Genomic DNA, 19,853 nt, shown 5'->3' with positions numbered 1-19,853 from the left:
TTCCATTACCAGGGCAAACAGTAATGGGAATAAAGGGCATCCTTGATGCATTCCCTTTGAGAATGGAAACACATCAGAGTAACCTCCATTCACCCTTTCTCTGGCTTCTGGCAAGGACTACAGAGTAGAAATCCGCTTTCTAAAATTAATACTAACTCCTTAAGGGCCAATAAATAATGCAGGAGGGCCCACTCAACCTTATCAACGTCCTTCTCAGCACTGGCTTATTAACATGCGCAATTATATTCTGGGATCTAGCGCTCAAATTAACTTTAGAAAAGGCACAAGGTTTTGATAGAACCTTCATAAAACCTAAATCTCATTGGATTTCACCTAGGCCAATCGATTTTATTCTGCAGACGTTTAAGCAAAAGGTTATTAAAGAAATAGATGACTGGCAAAAAACAAATGTACGTAGAGAAGAATAAGCCACAGATTTAACTGGGGCACGATAATGTGGGCAAGATCACCCCCCCCGCCCCCATTACCTGTTTATTGTGAAACAGCTGGTATGTATGAAGCGCTGGTACCAAGGTTGGCGTCCTGTGATTGGCTATGTGGGAGCCAATAAAATGCTCATGGTTTTGGTGGTAATCAGATGTGATTGAACTAAGCTGCGCGACAATGCAAACACCGCCCATTCAAAGTGAATGAGCTATGTCAGAATTGGTGTATGGCAGCTGCTAGTGCGGCTTAGTAAACAGGGGTGGGGGGTAATTTTGTAGTTTAATTTGTTTGCTTGGTGGTGTGAGTTGGGTCCGGAAGATTGTGTGTGCAGAAGGGAGGCTCATTTCTGGGTCTGTGTTTGGCTGGGACTTGATTTCTAGTGTGGGGAGGTCCATTGGTGAATGGTGGCTGTGCTGCTGACGGCAATGTTGGTGCTAGTGGCTGCGACATGGTGAAGAGAGGTTGGATAGTGAAAAGCCTAAGGGGAGGGAGATTGGGAAGAGTGCAGCTCATGCTTGGGAGTCTTCTGAATCTTTGGACTTGTTTGAATCTTCTTCATCATCTTTTGGGAGTGATTCTGATGAGGGTGAGGTTTTAGGAACTAGCAAGTCAGTTGGGAATTCTAGATCTCGAATAGGCAATTTGGATAAGGGGGCACTAATGGCGAAGGCAGATATCGAGTCCGTGTTCAGATTATTACCTGTGCATCTAGAATCATTTCATCTGCTTGGTTTTAAGTTCCAGTCTTTGTTTTTCTTTGATAATATGCAAATGAGATGTTCTATTTCCTGTTCTTATTTTGAAGCATTCTCTACTTTTATTCATTGGGTGGTAGAGAAGGTTTCAGGTGATGTTAATATCATTTATTATTTGGATGATTTTCTTGTGGTTTCAATGAGGTTGGACTAGCAATTTAGCCTTTTTGGAATTATTTCCTATTTGGGTGGCTTTAATGTTGTGGAGTGATAGATTATGAAACGGAAAATTGGTGATTAGATCTGATAATATGGCTGTTGTTTTCGCTATTAATAGACAGTTTGTACACTGTGAGCTGACTTTGTGTTGCATATGATTATTTTGAGATGTTTGCATTTGAATGTTTTGCTGAAAGCTTGTCATATTCCTGGATATAATAATGTATTGGCTAATTCACTGTCTCAGTTTCAGTGGTCTCGTTTTTGGCGGCTTGCTCCGGATGCGGAAAGAAGTGCAACAAGAATGCCAGAGGAATTTTGGGTAGCTTTCCTGCATTAGTGGAAAGATATTATCTGAATCTTTATCTGCCAATATTTTGAAGTCTTACTCTGCTGCTTTGAAAACATTTGGGGTGGCAGTAGGATATTAGAAGTTTATTCCTGGTGGTCCTGTTGGAAAAAAAATGTGATAACCCAATTCATTGTGAAGGTGGTGGGTGTGTTTTGGTCAAAGTCAGGGTAACCTTTTACTGTAATTGTACTGGGTTTAAAGATCCTACACGTTCATTTCTGGTGCGAGCAGCTTGTGTCTCTGTTTTGAAAGTTAATGGTGCTAAGGCATGTTTGCCTATGTCATGCTGTGCTCCAGAACATTTGTTTTTTGGAGTATGAGTTGGTAATTGTTTCAAGCTCCATTTTCATGGGAATTTTGTGGTGCATTTACAGTTAGTGAATAAGTTGCAAATTCAAAGACAGACATGTCCGTGAGGGGTCTTTGAGTGGATGATGTTAAACTGTCATTTGTTTCCCTTACAGTATTGAAATTTTCAAGTGCACATGAACAAAAAAAAAATTCCTTCTGACAAAGTTGTTTTGTCAATTAGGAAATGTAAGACAGGTCAGCTGGGAAAAGCTCTTTTTGTAATGTTAAGGAGAGTAAAAGGATTGGTCACTTGTCCAGTGTACGCAGGTGAAGTTTTTATGAAGGAAAAGAAAAATGGGGGAGTTTATTGGTCTATATATGATGATTTGAGTCCTTTGATCAGTTAAATGCTGTTGTGAAATTATCTTTGAAATTGGTTGGTTTGAATCTATCAAGATTTAGAGCGCATTATTTTAGGATTGGAGCAGCTTCATCTGCAGCCGTGCAAGGGATGTCTACAGCTGATACTCAAAAGATTGGCAGATGGCGGTCATCCAGCTATAAGTGTTATCTGTGCTAGCATTCTTTGCTGTTAATATCATTAATGTTTTGTAGTCTCCATTACAGTGCTTCGGAGTGAGGAGACTGTTCTTTGGATTTGTGGCCATTGCTGAGTTTTCTGGGATGAGAAGTCTTTGAAGAACTCATCAAACGGAATGTATTTGGGATTGGCTTCATGAGATTCTGGATTTATTGGCTTGGACTACAAGGAATGTTCTGGGACCAGTTGCTGCCTTCCTTGTGGCAAGCTAGAAGATGTTTAACTGAGCCTAATGTTTTGTTGCTGCACTTGGTTGGGGGGGGGTTAGGGGGTAATGATTTATATATTGTCAAGGGAGTGAACCATATTAGACAGATGAAGATGGATATATTAGAGATTTATGATATGTTTCTTAATATAATCCGTTTGGTCTAATAGTATTCCGAGGGGAGTTCGGATAGGTGCGCGTATGATGAAAGCTATAGAGCATTTGAGAAAAAGGGTGAATTCTGAGAAGGGTAGGTTGGTATTGCTAATGGGAGGTTATGTGATGCAGGTGGTGGGAGGCGGGGCTGGTGGCTGGGAGGCGAGGATATTGCTGGGCAGACTTATACGGTCTGTCCCAGAGCCGGTAGTTGGTAGGCAGGGATAGTGTTGGGCAGACTTATACGGTCCGTGCCCTGAAAATGATAGATACAAATCAAGGTAAGGTATACACAAAAAGTAGCACATATGAGTTTAGCTTGTTGAGCAGACTGGATGGACCATGCAGGTCTTTTTCTGCCGTCATCTACTACGTTATGTTACCATGATTTGATAACTGTTGATTATCCTGGCCTATATTTGTCTGAAGGGATCCACCTTTCAGACATTGGATTGAATATTTTCGACTGGCTTCATTTTTGAAAAGAATAGAAAAACATCTCTAGGACTTGTGTTTTCTGGTAATTTATCTTTTAAAGTTTAAATTAATATATTTGTTAATTATGCAAAATCATCCTCTCAGGATTTGCCTCATGTGTAGCGAGGCATTGTTCCTAGTGGCTCCAGGATGACGCCAGGGTCATACACTCTGTACAATAGCACCCTTGGATTTTCAGCTGTCTCAAAAATTGTGTCGGAAGGTTTTGAGGGGGAAATATGTTGATATATTTTCCTTGTTGTCTAGGGAGCAGGAGGGGTCTGATAAAAAGCGGGATAGTTCTAAGGATGAGGGTAAGGGAAGGAAAGCGAGGGTGCCAAAAACAATATTCAATTGGATGCTGGCTTTTCATATTTATGCCAGTGTGTGTTAGGGGAGGCTTGGCCCATGCTTCATCCTCAGTTGTTGAAGTATTCTGATTTAATTTTGCATGCATATCGTACAAATGGTGGATGGTCTTTGATCAATTATGATGAGCATTTTCGGTGTAGTTTGACCAAGGACCAGGCTGAGCATTGGGGTTTTCGTGATGTTGACCTGTGGATCGTGGAAATAACCTCCTCGAAGTTTGGCTCCTTTCATTCAGGATCTGCCTTTGGAGCATTTGGGGGGGTGGGGGCTCAGTGAGCGATTTCTGGGTTCTCCTTGGGACGTCCTATGTCCAGATGACCGCATGGATCAAGTTCTTCCTTTCCATTACCCTCCAGAGCGAGTGGGGAAGGAGGCAATTTTTGTTTCCATTTCAGTGCAGGGCATTGTGATTGAACAGGATGTCATTACTGACATGGTTGTAGCCACTGTGGAGGTTCACACCCGGCTTTCAGATGTTTCATTCCAGATAGAGAGGTAGGTTTGTCATTCATATTTTGAGATGGTTCTTTTTCAGTTGGCATTTACAGTTTGTTTCTTTGGCGTTTTTCATGTTGGAGAGTTGGTAGCTCCTTCAAAGCGTGCAGATGGATCCACTGATTTGCTGTTGGCACACGCGCCATCGCCTCAGACTAGGCCAGTGATGGTGAACCTATGGCACGCGTGCCAGAGAGGGCACGCGCGCCGTCGCCTCAGCCAGAGTCGTACTGCTGCTCATAGGCGCCGACTCCGTGGGTGCTGTGGGTGCTCGAGCACCCCCAATATTCACCCACCGGAAGTTAGTTGCCTCCCTCCCTCCGAGTTCCAGGGTCGTCGTCCGTCCCTCTCTGTCTCCCAGTTTCAGGGCCCTCCCTTCCAGTTCCAAGGTGGTCGTCCCTCCCTTCCTCCCTCCCTCCCAGTTCCAGGCCTCCCTCCCTCCCAGTTCCAGTCCCTCCCAGTTCCAGGTCCCCCTCCCTCCCTTTGAGTTCCAGGCCCCCCTCCCTCCCTCCCTTCCGTCTCTATATCCTTTCCCTCCCCCTCCCTCCGATTTCCAGGGTTGTGGTCCCTCCCCCTTCCTCCCTCCCTTACAGTTCCAGGCCCCCTCCCTTCGAATTTAAAAAATCATCTTGACTTACCTCGTCGGGGTTACGGCGGCCGGCAGCAGCGGTAAGAGGCGTGCAGGCTCGGACGTTCTCTCTCTCTCTCAGCTCTGGTCCTGCCCTCATTTCCAGTTTCCCCAAGGGTGGGACCAGAGCTGAGAGAGAGAGAGAAGGGCCGAGCCTGCACGCCTCTTACTGCTGCTGCCGGCCGCTGTAAGCCCGATGAGGTAAGTCAAGATGATTTTTAAAATTCGAAGGGAGGGGGCCTGGAACTGGAAGGGAGGGACGACGACTCTGGAATTGTGAGGGAGGACCCTGAAACTGGGACGGACGGATGGACGACGATCCTTGAACTCGGAGGGAGGGAGGAAGCGAACTCCCGATGAGGGAATATTGGGGGTGCTCGAGCACCCACAGTACCCACGGACTCGGCGCCTATGAGTGGCAGTACGACTCTGGCTGAGGCGAGGGCGCACGTGCCAACAGAGAGGGCTCTGCATTCCCTCTCTGGCATGCGTGCCATAGGTTCGCCATCACTGGCCTTGGAGTTTGTGTTTGAAGCTTCAACGTTCTAAGGCAGACCAGGCGGTTAGGGGTACCTGGGTACATCTGCGAACTTCTGCTGGATTGGTGGCTTGCACAGTACGTTGTGCTGTGGCTTATGTCTAGATACGTCCGCCTGGTGGTTTACTTTGGCTGGTATATGAGAACTGGAGTCCTTTGACTCATTTTCAGTTTGCTGCTGTTTTACGGGTGGATCTTCGTTATTTGAGTTTTGAGCCTTTCCATTTTGGGACTTACTCATTTCGTATTGGGATGGCTTCATCTGCTGCACAGTGAGGGGGGGCGGGTTTGCCCTTATGTTATTCACCATTTGAGGTGCTGTCATTCCCACCATTATTTGGGTTACATGCAATGTTCTATTGATTCTATGCTTGTTAATTTATTTTCTGAGTTTCTTTTTCAGAGTTTTTTCTTCCTGATTTCTGCGTTTGGCTCTTGGTACATTCACATGTATTCTGGGCCCAGAAGGGGGCAGTTGAGTCCTAGTGGGGAGCGAACTTTGGCTTCACAGAACAAGGCATTCAAATTCACTGGCTGGGGATTTGTGGGATGCTGTGGGATCAGCTGATGCCTAGTTCATTTAGGGGGAATGACTTATGCAGGGTGAAAGGGATTGATTTAATTCATTATATGAACCAGGATTTGGCTGTGGTGAAAAGTCCTTTTCCTTCTGCATGTTTAGTGTGGTCTTGTATCCTCCCTCATTTGGTGTGTGGAAGGAGGCGAGGAAAGTAGCAGCTACTGAACACCTTCAAAATCATGTGATTTCTGAGGTACCGCTTATTGTGGGTTTAGGGGGTTTGGTTCATACCCACAAATTGATTTCTGCTAATGGTCCTGATCGGTCAGATGGAATCCACTTCTCTGAAAATGGGCAGGATATTTTCATTAGCAGTATTCATGATATTTTTGAGGCCTTGTTTGGGTGGCTGAAGAGGCTGCAGCTTATTGGGGGTGGGTGGGGGGGGGGAGATCAGTGACAGACTAGGCTGTCACCGCTTGTGGCGAAATTTTGGAGGTTGATTAAATTGACGGGAAGGCCTTTTGTAAAGTGTAGAAATGAACGAAAATAATGGATTTGCTACATCATGTGTGTCATCGCCATGATTATTTTGCCAAGTCCTGAATTACTGCGGACTTTTGGGATTGGATGAGGGTAAGGCTAAGTGCTTGCTGAGGGTAATTCGGCCCCGACTGGCTTCATTTTTGAAAAGAATAGAAAGGCATCTCTAGGACTTGTGTTTTCTGGTAACTTATCTTTTAAAGTTTAAATTAATATTTTTGTTAATTATGCAAAATCATCCTCTCAGGATTTGCCTCATGTGTAGCGTGGCATTGTTCCTAGTGGCTCCAGTATGACGCCAGGGTCATACAGTCTGTACAATAGCACCCTTGGATTTTCAGCTGTCTCAAAAATTGTGTCGGAAGATTGTGAGGGGGAAATATGTTGATATATTTTCCTTGTTGTCTAGGGAGCAGGAGGGGTCTGATAAAAAGCGGGATAGTTCTAAGGATGAGGGTAAGGGAAGGAAAGCGAGGGTGCCAAAAACAATATTCAATTGGATGCTGGCTTTTCATATTTATGCCAGTGTGTGTTAGGGGAGGCTTGGCCCGTGCTTTATCCTCAGTTTATTTTGCATGCATATCGTACAAATGGTGGATGGTCTTTGATCAATTATGATGAGCATTTTCAGTGTAGTTTGACCAAGGACCAGGCTGAGCATTGGGGTTTTCGTGATGTTGACCTATGGATCGTGGAAATAACCTCCTCGAAGGTTGGCTCCTTTCATTCAGGATCTGCCTTTGGAACATTTGAGGGGTAGGGGCTCAGTGAGCGATTTCTGGGTTCTCCTTGGGACGTCCTATGTCCAGATCACTGCATGGATCAAGTTCTTCCTTTCCATTACCCTCCAGAGCGAGTGGGGAAGGAGGCAATTTTTGTTTCCATTTCAGTGCAGGGCATTGTGATTGAACAGGATGTCATTACTGACATGGTTGTAGCCACTGTGGAGGTTCACACCCGGCTTTCAGATGTTTCATTCCAGATAGAGAGGTAGGTTTGTCATTCATATTTTGAGATGGTTCTTTTTCAGTTGGCATTTACAGTTTATTTCTTTGGCGTTTTTCATGTTGGAGAGTTGGTAGCTCCTTCAAAGCGTGCAGATGGATCCACTGATTTGCTGTTGGCACACGCGCTGTCGCCTCAGACTAGGCCAGTGATGGTGAACCTATGGCACGCGTGCCAGAGAGGGCACGCGCGCCGTCGCCTCAGCCAGAGTCGTACTGCTGCTCATAGGCGCCGACTCCGTGGGTGCTGTGGGTGCTCGAGCACCCCCAATATTCACCCACCGGAAGTTAGTTGCCTCCCTCCCTCCGAGTTCCAGGGTCGTCGTCCGTCCCTCTCTGTCTCCCAGTTTCAGGGCCCTCCCTTCCAGTTCCAAGGTGGTCGTCCCTCCCTTCCTCCCTCCCTCCCAGTTCCAGGCCTCCCTCCCTCCCAGTTCCAGTCCCTCCCAGTTCCAGGTCCCCCTCCCTCCCTTTGAGTTCCAGGCCCCCCTCCCTCCCTCCCTTCCGTCTCTATATCCTTTCCCTCCCCCTCCCTCCGATTTCCAGGGTTGTGGTTCCTCCCCCTTCCTCCCTCCCTTACAGTTCCAGGCCCCCTCCCTTCGAATTTAAAAAATCATCTTGACTTACCTCGTCGGGGTTACGGCGGCCGGCAGCAGCGGTAAGAGCCGTGCAGGCTCGGACGTTCTCTCTCTCTCTCAGCTCTTGTCCTGCCCTCATTTCCAGTTTCCCCAAGGGTGGGACCAGAGCTGAGAGAGAGAGAGAAGGGCCGAGCCTGCACGCCTCTTACTGCTGCTGCCGGCCACTGTAAGCCCGATGAGGTAAGTCAAGATGATTTTTAAAATTCGAAGGGAGGGGGCCTGGAACTGGAAGGGAGGGACGACGACCCTGGAACTGTGAGGGAGGACCCTGAAACTGGGACGGACGGATGGACGACGATCCTTGAACTCGGAGGGAGGGAGGAAGCGAACTCCCGATGAGGGAATATTGGGGGTGCTCGAGCACCCACAGTACCCACGGACTCGGCGCCTATGAGCGGCAGTACGACTCTGGCTGAGGCGAGGGCGCACGTGCCAACAGAGAGGGCTCTGCATTCCCTCTCTGGCATGCGTGCCATAGGTTCGCCATCACTGGCCTTGGAGTTTGTGTTTGAAGCTTCAACGTTCTAAGGCAGACCAGGCGGTTAGGGGTACCTGGGTACATCTGCGAACTTCTGCTGGATTGGTGGCTTGCACAGTACGTTGTGCTGTGGCTTATGTCTAGATACGTCCGCCTGGTGGTTTACTTTGGCTGGTATATGAGAACTGGAGTCCTTTGACTCATTTTCAGTTTGCTGCTGTTTTACGGGTGGATCTTCGTTATTTGAGTTTTGAGCCTTTCCATTTTGGGACTTACTCATTTCGTATTGGGATGGCTTCATCTGCTGCACAGTGAGGGGGGGCGGGTTTGCCCTTATGTTATTCACCATTTGAGGTGCTGTCATTCCCACCATTATTTGGGTTACATGCAATGTTCTATTGATTCTATGCTTGTTAATTTATTTTCTGAGTTTCTTTTTCAGAGTTTTTTCTTCCTGATTTCTGCGTTTGGCTCTTGGTACATTCACATGTATTCTGGGCCCAGAAGGGGGCAGTTGAGTCCTAGTGGGGAGCGAACTTTGGCTTCACAGAACAAGGCATTCAAATTCACTGGCTGGGGATTTGTGGGATGCTGTGGGATCAGCTGATGCCTAGTTCATTTAGGGGGAATGACTTATGCAGGGTGAAAGGGATTGATTTAATTCATTATATGAACCAGGATTTGGCTGTGGTGAAAAGTCCTTTTCCTTCTGCATGTTTAGTGTGGTCTTGTATCCTCCCTCATTTGGTGTGTGGAAGGAGGCGAGGAAAGTAGCAGCTACTGAACACCTTCAAAATCATGTGATTTCTGAGGTACCGCTTATTGTGGGTTTAGGGGGTTTGGTTCATACCCACAAATTGATTTCTGCTAATGGTCCTGATCGGTCAGATGGAATCCACTTCTCTGAAAATGGGCAGGATATTTTCATTAGCATTATTCATGATATTTTTGAGGCCTTGTTTGGGTGGCTGAAGAGGCTGCAGCTTATTGGGGGTGGGTGGGGGGGGGGAGAGCAGTGACAGACTAGGCTGTCACCGCTTGTGGCGAAATTTTGGAGGTTGATTAAATTGACGGGAAGGCCTTTTGTAAACTGTAGAAATGAACGAAAATAATGGATTTGCTACATCATGTGTGTCATCGCCATGATTATTTTGCCAAGTCCTGAATTACTGCGGACTTTTGGGATTGAATGAGGGTAAGGCTAAGTGCTTGCTGAGGGTAATTCGGCACCGACTGGCTTCATTTTTGAAAAGAATAGAAAGGCATCTCTAGGACTTGTGTTTTCTGGTAACTTATCCTTTAAAGTTTAAATTAATATTTTTGTTAATTATGCAAAATCATCCTCTCAGGATTTGCCTCATGTGTAGCGTGGCATTGTTCCTAGTGGCTCCAGTATGACGCCAGGGTCATACACTCTGTACAATAGCACCCTTGGATTTTCAGCTGTCTCAAAAATTGTGTCGGAAGATTGTGAGGGGGAAATATGTTGATATATTTTCCTTGTTGTCTAGGGAGCAGGAGGGGTCTGATAAAAAGCGGGATAGTTCTAAGGATGAGGGTAAAGGAAAGCGAGGGTGCCAAAAACAATATTCAATTGGATGCTGGCTTTTCATATTTATGCCAGTGTGTGTTAGGGGAGGCTTGGCCCGTGCTTTATCCTCAGTTGTTGAAGTATTCTGATTTAATTTTGCATGCATATCGTACAAATGGTGGATGGTCTTTGATCAATTATGATGAGCATTTTCAGTGTAGTTTGACCAAGGACCAGGCTGAGCATTGGGGTTTTCGTGATGTTGACCTATGGATCGTGGAAATAACCTCCTCGAAGGTTGGCTCCTTTCATTCAGGATCTGCCTTTGGAACATTTGAGGGGTAGGGGCTCAGTGAGCGATTTCTGGGTTCTCCTTGGGACGTCCTATGTCCAGATCACTGCATGGATCAAGTTCTTCCTTTCCATTACCCTCCAGAGCGAGTGGGGAAGGAGGCAATTTTTGTTTCCATTTCAGTGCAGGGCATTGTGATTGAACAGGATGTCATTACTGACATGGTTGTAGCCACTGTGGAGGTTCACACCCGGCTTTCAGATGTTTCATTCCAGATAGAGAGATAGGTTTGTCATTCATATTTTGAGATGGTTCTTTTTCAGTTGGCATTTACAGTTTGTTTCTTTGGCGTTTTTCATGTTGGAGAGTTGGTAGCTCCTTCAAAGCGTGCAGATGGATCCACTGATTTGCTGTTGGCACACGCGCCGTCGCCTCAGACTAGGCCAGTGATGGTGAACCTATGGCACGCGTGCCAGAGAGGGCACGCGCGCCGGCGCCTCAGCCAGAGTCGTACTGCTGCTCATAGGCGCCGACTCCGTGGGTGCTCGAGCACCCCCAATATTCACCCACCGGAAGTTAGTTGCCTCCCTCCCTCCGAGTTCCAGGGTCGTCGTCCGTCCCTCTCTGTCTCCCATTTTCAGGGCCCTCCCTTCCAGTTCCAAGGTGGTCGTCCCTCCCTCCCTCCCAGTTCCAGTCCCTCCCAGTTCCAGGTCCCCCTCCCTCCCTTTGAGTTCCAGGCCCCCCTCCCTCCCTCCCTTCCGTCTCTATATCCTTTCCCTCCCCCTCCCTCCGATTTCCAGGGTTGTGGTCCCTCCCCCTTCCTCCCTCCCTTACAGTTCCAGGCTCCCTCCCTTCGAATTTAAAAAATCATCTTGACTTACCTCGTCGGGGTTACGGCGGCCGGCAGCAGCGGTAAGAGGCGTGCAGGCTCGGCCGTTCTCTCTCTCTCTCAGCTCTGGTCCCGCCCTCATTTCCAGTTTCCCCAAGGGTGGGACCAGAGCTGAGAGAGAGAGAGAAGGGCCGAGCCTGCACGCCTCTTACTGCTGCTGCCGGCCGCTGTAAGCCCGATGAGGTAAGTCAAGATGATTTTTAAAATTCGAAGGGAGGGGGCCTGGAACTGGAAGGGAGGGACAACGACCCTGGAACTGTGAGGGAGGACCCTGAAACTGGGACGGACGGATGGACGATGATCCTTGAACTCGGAGGGAGGGAGGAAGCGAACTCCCGATGAGGGAATATTGGTGGTGCTCGAGCACCCACAGTACCCACGGACTCGGCGCCTATGAGCGGCAGTACGACTCTGGCTGAGGCGAGGGCGCACGTGCCAACAGAGAGGGCTCTGCATTCCCTCTCTGGCATGCGTGCCATAGGTTCGCCATCACTGGCCTTGGAGTTTGTGTTTGAAGCTTCAACGTTCTAAGGCAGACCAGGCGGTTAGGGGTACCTGGGTACATCTGCGAACTTCTGCTGGATTGGTGGCTTGCACAGTACGTTGTGCTGTGGCTTATGTCTAGATACGTCCGCCTGGTGGTTTACTTTGGCTGGTATATGAGAACTGGAGTCCTTTGACTCATTTTCAGTTTGCTGCTGTTTTACGGGTGGATCTTCGTTATTTGGGTTTTGAGCCTTTCCATTTTGGGACTTACTCATTTCGTATTGGGATGGCTTCATCTGCTGCACAGTGAGGAGGGGCGGGTTTGCCCTTATGTTATTCACCATTTGAGGTGCTGTCATTCCCACCATTATTTGGGTTACATGCAATGTTCTATTGATTCTATGCTTGTTAATTTATTTTCTGAGTTTCTTTTTCAGAGTTTTTTCTTCCTGATTTCTGCGTTTGGCTCTTGGTACATTTACATGTATTCTGGGCCCAGAAGGGGGCAGTTGAGTCCTAGTGGGGAGCGAACTTTGGCTTCACAGAACAAGGCATTCAAATTCACTGGCTGGGGATTTGTGGGATGCTGTGGGATCAGCTGATGCCTAGTTCATTTAGGGGGAATGACTTATGCAGGGTGAAAGGGATTGATTTAATTCATTATATGAACCAGGATTTGGCTGTGGTGAAAAGTCCTTTTCCTTCTGCATGTTTAGTGTGGTCTTGTATCCTCCCTCATTTGGTGTGTGGAAGGAGGCGAGGAAAGTAGCAGCTACTGAACACCTTCAAAATCATGTGATTTCTGAGGTACCGCTTATTGTGGGTTTAGGGGGTTTGGTTCATACCCACAAATTGATTTCTGCTAATGGTCCTGATCGGTCAGATGGAATCCACTTCTCTGAAAATGGGCAGGATATTTTCATTAGCAGTATTCATGATATTTTTGAGGCCTTGTTTGGGTGGCTGAAGAGGCTGCAGCTTATTGGGGGTGGGTGGGGGGGGGGGGGAGAGCAGTGACAGACTAGGCTGTCACCGCTTGTGGCGAAATTTTGGAGGTTGATTAAATTGACTGGAAGGCCTTTTGTAAAGTGTGGAAATGAACGAAAATAATGGATTTGCTACATCATGTGTGTCATCGCCATGATTATTTTGCCAAGTCCTGAATTACTGCGGACTTTTGGGATTGGATGAGGGTAAGGCTAAGTGCTTGCTGAGGGTAATTCGGCACCGATTGGCTTCATTTTTGAAAAGAATAGAAAGGCATCTCTAGGACTTGTGTTTTCTGGTAACTTATCCTTTAAAGTTTAAATTAATATTTTTGTTAATTATGCAAAATCATCCTCTCAGGATTTGCCTCATGTGTAGCGTGGCATTGTTCCTAGTGGCTCCAGTATGACTCCAGGGTCATACAGTCTGTACAATAGCACCCTTGGATTTTCAGCTGTCTCAAAAATTGTGTCGGAAGATTGTGAGGGGGAAATATGTTGATATATTTTCCTTGTTGTCTAGGGAGCAGGAGGGGTCTGATAAAAAGCGGGATAGTTCTAAGGATGAGGGTAAGGGAAGGAAAGCGAGGGTGCCAAAAACAATATTCAATTGGATGCTGGCTTTTCATATTTATGCCAGTGTGTGTTAGGGGAGGCTTGGCCCGTGCTTTATCCTCAGTTGTTGAAGTATTCTGATTTAATTTTGCATGCATATCGTACAAATGGTGGATGGTCTTTGATCAATTATGATGAGCATTTTCGGTGTAGTTTGACCAAGGACCAGGCTGAGCATTGGGGTTTTCGTGATGTTGACCTATGGATCGTGGAAATAACCTCCTCGAAGGTTGGCTCCTTTCATTCAGGATCTGCCTTTGGAGCATTTGGGGGGTAGGGGCTCAGTGAGCGATTTCTGGGTTCTCCTTGGGACGTCCTATGTCCAGATCACTGCATGGATCAAGTTCTTCCTTTCCATTATCCTCCAGAGCGAGTGGGGAAGGAGGCAATTTTTGTTTCCATTTCAGTTCAGGGCATTGTAATTGAACAGGATGTCATTACTGACATGGTTGTAGCCACTGTGGAGGTTCACACCCGGCTTTCAGATGTTTCCATTCCAGACAGAGAGGTTATGGACAATTTGGCAAGGGTGGAGGGACACGGGTGGGCTCAGTGTTTGATGACGGTACCTTCACCCATTAAGTTGTTTGCATGGCATTTATGTTTGCATGTGTTTCCTGATTGTACATCCACTCAGTTAGTTTGGGATAGGGTTTCTTTTTGGCTTTGTCATTCCCTTTCCTGGCTCTCATTTGACTCATGTTTGTTGGAATTCTACTACTAAACATTTCTAGAGCGCTATTAGTGTTACGCAGCGCTGTACAGTTTAACAAAGGACAGTCCCTTGCTCAATGGAGCTTACAATCTAATGGACGAAATGTCAAGTTGGGGCAGTCTAGATTTTTTGAATAGAGGTATGGTTGTTAGGTGCTGAAGGCAACATTGAAGAGGTGGGCTTTGAGCAAGGATTTGAAGATGGGCAGGGAGGGGACCTGGCAAATGGGCTCAGGGAGTTTATTCCAAGCATGGGATGAGGCGAGGCAAAAAGGGCGGAGCCTGGAGTTGTCTGTGGTGGAGAAGGGTACTGAAAGGAGGGATTTGTCTTGAGAGCGGAGGTTATGGGTAGGAACGTAGGGGGTGTTGTGGGTAGAGAGGTAGGGAGGGGCTGCAGATCGAGTGCATTTGTAGGTTATTAGGAGAAGCTTGAACTGTATGTGGTACCTAATTGGAAGCCAGTGCGGTGACTTAAGGAGAGGGGTGATATGAGTATATCGGTCCAGGCGGAAGATAAGACGTGCAGCAGAGTTCTGAACGGACTGAAAGGGGGATAGATGGCTAAGTGGGAGGCCAGTGACGAGTAGGTTGCAGTAGTCAAGGCGAGAGGTAATGAGAGAGTGGATGAGAGTTCGGGTGGTGTGCTCAGAGAGGAAAGGGCGAATTTTCCTAATGTTATAGAGGAAGAAGCAACAGGTCTTGGCTATCTGCTGGATATGCGCAGAGAAGGAGAGGGAGGAGTCGAAGATGACTCTGAGGTTGCGGGCAGATGAGACGGGGAGGATGAGGGTGTTATCAACTGAGATAGAGAGTGGAGGGAGAGGAAAAGTGGGTTTGGGTGGGAAGACAATAAGTTCGGTCTTGGCCGTGTTCAGTTTCAGGTGGCGGTTGGACATCCAGGCAGCAGTGCCGGATAAGCAGGCCGATACCTTGGCCTGGGTTTCCGCAGTGATGTCTGGTGTGGAGAGATAAAGCTGGGTGTCATCGGCATAAAGATGATACTGGAAACCATGAGATGAGATCATTTTTATTATGTTTTTCAAATCATTAGTTTTGTTGTGAATAGTTTTGTTTGAAAACAGGTGGGATATTATACCCTATGAATGAGACAAGATCACAGGCACAAAAAATCTCAGTGTCCTGGTGTTCAGACCTTGGCAAAGACCTTGGTTTCTGAGGGTATTTCCCACTAGTTAGCTATTGCTGTGCAATCTCTTTTCATATGACCCTTTGAGATTGTGTTTGGCTGTTTTTCAGTTTTTTTTTGTATTAGATTACCTTAGCAGGATTAACAGTCCATACTGTCTATTGACTTAGTTATCTGACCAAGCACAGATCCCTGAGGAACTCTAACAGAGAGCGGGATGGAAATGGAGGAAGAACCATGAGAATGTACTCTGAAGGTACGGTGGGAGAGATAAGAGGAGAACCAGGAGAAGACAGAGCCCTGGAACCCAAGTGAGGACAGTGTGGCAAGAAGTAAATTGTGATTGACAGTGTCAAAAGCGGCGGATAGGTCGAGGAGGATGAGGATGGAGTAGTGGCCTTTGGATTTGGCAAGGAACAGGTCATTGCAGACTTTAGATAGTGCCGTTTCTCTCGAGGGTGAAAGCTGGATTGAAGCGGATCGAGGATGGCATGAGGAGAGAAAATGAAGGCAACAGCTATGAACAGCGCGTTCAAGTATCTTGGAGAGGAAGGGTAGGAGGGAAATTGGGCAGTAGTTGGAGGGACCTGACTTGGTTCTGCTCCCATTGGGTATTGTATCGAAGAAGGAGCCGAGCAAGTATCATTTGATACATAATTTGTCTTACCCTCCAGGAAACAATGTTAATTCCTTCATTGTTCCAGAGCTTTCTTCAGTCCAATATGCCTCGTTCAATCGGGCAGTGGACATGCTACGCCTCTTGGCTTTTTACCAATGGAATGTTAACCCCCCCCCCCCCCAACAGTGTTGAGCCTCTCTGCTATTTGATTTACAAATGAATGTGTGTGCAGAAGGCAAGAAGGACCATCCCCTGACTCCTGCTGTACAAACTTATATCTTACAGATGGTTCGGGATTCACAGGGACCTTGAGTCCCTTTGCAGGAGGTTCAGGTGCGTACGCCGCGAGAGCCCTGACATCATCAGGGCAGTGCGACGGCACCTGAGGGCTCGACGTAAGTATTACAAACAGGACACCTGTACTCATTTGTATATGTATTTATTGGATAATGCAAATGTACTGTACAATATCAGGTTCCATGTGCATAATAGGCAACTAGTAAGTCATAACATCTATGTCCCAGATCAAGGCCTCAGGTTGCAGGTGGGGATTTTCGGTGGGCATAAGGTGTTTTGTGTGTGAGGTAGAGGAACTGGTGGGTTTAGGGATTTGTTACTGGTGTTTGTTTTGTAGAGTTTTTCTTAGTGGGTTGTGGGCAGGGTGTTTTGGGGTAGTTGTTCGCAGCTTGGTGAGGCAAACATTTGGGGGTTGGTGAAACTGTTGGGGAGCCATTTTGTAAAGTGGGGAATTGAACAAAAATAATGGATTTTGTGTGCATCACTGCCGCAATTATTTTGCCAAGTCCTGCATTACCACAGACTTCTGGGATTGCATGGGAGGAAGGCTAAGTGTTTGTTGAGGCCAGTTTGGCAATGACTGGCTTCATTTTTGAAGAGAATAGAAAAGCCTCTCTAGGATTTGGGTTTTCTGGTACCTTATGGTGTTTAAATTAATATATTTGTTAATTATGCAAAGTTGTTTATAAAGCTGCGGCCTTTTATACCAAAGAGGTGTTTTGTTAACTTATTTGTGTGACTGCTATTTGTTTTGCTGATGTTATGCTATGATATTTAGCATGGATAGTGCATTTTCTCTTGCGTCAACGCTCGTGAATGATTGAGTGCCATGTTAATAATTTATGAAGACATAAATAAGACAAGTGAGTTGCTGTCTTCATCCATGATGGTGAATTTGGTATGCCCTGTTGTATTCCATCTAAAGGAGTTTAATGCTATGAGGTTTAGTACAAATAGTGCACCTTCTCATGCTTTACCGCTTGAGAATGATTGAATGCTGTGTTAATAATTTATGAAGACATCTAGTCATAAAAGGGCCCCTGGTGTCACTGTAGGGGTCTCATTTGGCCAATGTCGGTTAAATCGATTGGACTAGGAAGTTACCATTTAGTCATGTAGTTAAAAATTTAACCATTGGGTACATCAATGACTGAACAGAGTTTGAGAAGTTAAAGTGTTGAAATAATTTATGTGAGAATTTATTTAGTACAGCTGCGGCCCAGTCTTACCTTCCTGCTATAATGGATTTTAGATATATTTTCCAACTTTGGGAGAAGGGTTAAATTAAAACTGCCTCCTGTTATCCAATTGCCTGCCCCCAATGCCAATAGTTGAGTCTCCAACATAGAATAAAAATCTTTTTGATGATGATTATGTGCATACACAAAGACCATGTTATAAACCTCCCCTTAAATATCCAATTTTAGAGCCAAGTACTGACCCTGCAGGTCAGGTACACTGCATAAAATCTAACCTTGAAAATCCTTAAATATCAATATCCCCACCCCTTGGGCTTTTTCTTAGGAAGAGAATCAAAAAAACAAAATGGATAGGTATGGATAGTTCTTAAGATATAGCATTTTCTCATCCTTTCTAAAGTGGGTTATCTGAATTAAGCATATGGAAATGGACAACTTGGAAATCTCTTTAAACAGACATTGTTTCTTATATGGGGAATTAAGACCTTTTACATTCATTGTCATCACCTTACTTTCTCCTATTAAGTAAGGAAAAAGCTAAGAGAACCATAAACTGTGATGCAATAACATTTGAAATAAGTACATATTAGCATCATGTACATCATCCTGAGAAACATCCTCCTACTCTCCCGCACATCTCCTCTTTCCCTCTGTAAAACCCACTTCCTTCAACCCTTCCCATTCCCCCACCCCTCTCATCCCCCTAGCTCAGTTCTCGTCCAGCTAAATTTGATGAATGGAAATAAGAGGACGGACTCCACCCCCCCTCCCCCCCGGCACCTAGTAATATCATTCAATCCAAATCATAACCAGGCACCCTAAACAATACAGGCTCAAACTAATCAGCATAAATTATGCAAAATGTGATCACTATGAAGTAGTATTAAAAAAAACATCAATACCCCTTTTGCGACGTGTTCTAATAGGAAATGATCTGAAGGAGCCTATAAGGACATGATATGCCATATGATCAATTGTAAATGAATGCCTGTTGGCAGTTCATTTAACCCCTCGCGTCTCCCGTATGGGTTGTTTAGGTTGTCTGCAGGAGGTGGACTTTCCTGGTGTTGACCCTTTGCCATTGTGGCATTATCTCTTTCATTTTTGGGGCCTCCTCCATGTTTTCCTCCGATGATCAACTTCCCAGGATCTGCAAAACTTCCTTGTGGACACTCAACAGTTTTTTCCTTGTACTCCAAAGCTCAGCCTGAAAGGAAATGTCCTTTGATATCATATCTGCTCCTTTCTCAACTTGCCAATAATATCTCTGCAATAATATCTCCTATTATCTTCACTTTCCTAAGCTTCTGTAATGAGATGGCTTGGTTCATCTCATTAGCTGTAAATGACATGGCATCAAGAGGTCTGTGCGCATGCTCGATCTACATATCGGTACGCAGGTCTGTCCACAAGGTCAAGATATCAGCTCTGGCAGCCGCCAAATCTGCTTTCAATTCTTCAAACCATTCCCGGAATTCATCCAACCCAGTAAGTGACACATCTTCTTGATCAGCCAAGTCTCCTGCAGTTCCCATACCCAGGTTCTTCACCACCGCTGTGTTTTCACTCTCACGGCATAGCTGGCTGTTTCCTTGCTACACAGATTCCTGCAGATCCAGCACTTGCTTTCTGTACACCATACAGCATAAAGAAGCAACAGTTCAGGAGTAGTTGATCACTACTGTTAGCAACTATAAAGGGGTACTTTTGGTGGTCAATGGAAGATGACATCACTTCTTTCGCAAACATCATTATGAGAAAGATCAAAAGTACCTCCTCATCCAGCAGTCTGTCTGTCGTACATACGTTTATGGATTTACACTTCTTGGACATTAGCACTTACTCGGGTTTTTCATTCTCTTGCTTCGTTTTCTTACTATAGTGGTCATTGTTTGCCTGTTTTCTCTTGATTCCTCTGGATGCTGGGTTGGATTCCTTCTGAGGAGCTCCACTCATGTTGGAAGTCTTGCTGTCCACTGTAATATTTACAGTGCTATTATCAGAAATAGGATCTCTTGAATCTTGTGGAAGATGTATACTTTCTCTTCAGGCTTGTGGGGCATAAATTCTCTTCAAACTTTGTGGGATATTTTAGGGTCTTCCGTGGCTGTGTGGGAGATGATTTCTCTGACTCTGAAAGACACTTCAGTTCCTCCTCTGGTTGTGTAGTGTATAACTTTGTTTCCTCTGTATGGAAGGGATATGTCATCTTTGGAACAGAGTAGGCTCTGATGTCATCTGTACTTTGAGTCTGCTGAATATCGCAGGCCCTGGATTGTGGATCTTGCTGTATTTTTTCAAGGCTTGTTTTTAATACTGCATGAAAAGAAAAAGAAGAAGAAAAAGAATTAAGGAAAGAGAATCTAAAAGAAAGGATTCATATTGTAGTCAAAATAGAAAATCCGGACAGGAGACAGAA

The sequence above is a fragment of the Microcaecilia unicolor genome, chromosome 1 (assembly GCF_901765095.1).
Source record: "Microcaecilia unicolor chromosome 1, aMicUni1.1, whole genome shotgun sequence".
Classification (NCBI taxonomy): domain Eukaryota; kingdom Metazoa; phylum Chordata; class Amphibia; order Gymnophiona; family Siphonopidae; genus Microcaecilia; species Microcaecilia unicolor.
This window is presented reverse-complemented; position numbering follows the sequence as displayed.